Genomic DNA, 1,910 nt, shown 5'->3' with positions numbered 1-1,910 from the left:
ACGTTTGACTGCCTCGACTGCACTTTTCTGCGTCTTTGTTGGTGAAGCTTGATTTCGCAAAATTTATTTATTTAGTTATCTATGAAATGTGAGGCTAGAGTATACTATTGGGTGGGGGTGGTAGTACTTGCCCAATCATTTTTGACGGCTCGCAATCTGCGGGTCGCGGGTTCGAATCCCCGTCACACCAAACATCCTCGCCTTTTCAGTCGTGGGGGCGTTATAATGTGACGGTCAATCCCACTATTCGTTGGTAAAAGAGTAGTCCAAGAGTTGGCGGTGGGTGGTGAAGACAAGCTGCCTTCCCTCTAGTCTTATACTGTTAAATTACGGACGGCTAGTGCAGATAGCCCCCGTGTAGCTTTGCGCGAAATTCAAAAATAAACAAACAAACGTTTTTGACGGGCTATACGCTAGTTGTTTTATGACGTACATGAGCAGAAGTCAATCACGTCACAGAGAAACATCTTAAAACAGCAAAGAAAGTTTGTTGTAGACTATGTTCTCATCATAAATATTATTCTTCCGCCTTCTGTTCAAACATCTGACGCCATTTCTCTTATCTGTGTCGTTAGTTGCTGTGATTTATGTTACAATAGTTTCTTTATGTAGCATCTTACTGACAGATAATAACCACTTCATCAAAGAAACTTGATAAAAGCCAGGAATTCTCGTGTATTAAGACAGAACCTATTAAGCTAAATATAGATACTTTGCTAGTAAGCTTGCCACGTGTGTTTTTTCCCGAACAGCAGGTGTCTTGTAATAATAGAGCTAGATTTTTATTCAAATAACATGCGCTCTTCTATAAGCTAGACTTAGACCAGTATGTTTATTATAATTTCATAGCGATAGTGTAATTTCGACGAGTGTTAAAAATGATATATTCCTAATGATTGTTATTTTATTTTAACTTAATCAGGCATACAAGAAACCACAAATAAAAGAAGGGATCTCGTAATGCTCAAATATTCCGTTAATCTTAAATGAAAACACCTAAACTTATTGTATTAAAAATGATTTGCTTAATGTAAAAAATAAAGGCAATAACTAACGAGCTTTTTGTCTAGAATCAATAAGCTTCAACAGCCTTTTCCAAACTTTCAAAAACTGTTTGAATATACAAAGAAATGCTGACCCATAGTCTGATCATACTTGATCATTCAGTTGTCCTTGGAATAATTTGTATCATGCGGTACAGCTGCTTTATGTACGAAACAGACAATACAATATTTACTATACGCCCGGCATGGCCAGGTGGATAAGGCGCTCGACTCATAATCTGAGGGTCGCGGGTTCGAATCCGCATCCCACCAAACATGCTCGCCCTTTCAGCCGTGGGGGCGTTATAATGTGACGGTCAATCCCACTATTCGTTGGTAAAAGAGTAGCCCAAGAGTTGGCGGTGGGTGGTGATGACTAGCTGCCTTCCCTCTAGTCTTACACTGCTAAATTAGGGACGGCTAGCGCAGATAGCCCTCGTGTAGCTTTGCGCGAAATTCCAAAACAAACAATTTACTATACATGTTGAAATTGTATTTCTATTCGACCTCTTCTCTACCCTCCTACACACACACACACAAATCCATTGATCCTTATTTCATAGTTTAAACACGATTAACCAATCAGTCGTTCTTGATCACATAAAAACAATTTAAACTGTATGGGGTAGCTGCTTCATGCATGTAGCAAACAATACAATATTATAAAATCACATTACTATTTAATCCTACACTGCATTTAGAAAGTGTGTCCTCTTTTGAGAATTTCCTGTTAGAATTTATGAATAAGTAATATATATTGAATTGTGGTGTCCTTTGGTCGTCTTCGTGAGATGATGATAATATTGTGATACACTTAGAGCATATATTTATTTTCCTGAGGTATTTTCCCAAATCATTTCATGTATG

This window comes from Limulus polyphemus, unplaced genomic scaffold (genome assembly GCF_000517525.1).
Source record: "Limulus polyphemus unplaced genomic scaffold, Limulus_polyphemus-2.1.2 Scaffold753, whole genome shotgun sequence".
NCBI classification, from domain to species: domain Eukaryota; kingdom Metazoa; phylum Arthropoda; class Merostomata; order Xiphosura; family Limulidae; genus Limulus; species Limulus polyphemus.
Note: the sequence above shows the minus strand (reverse complement) of the source record.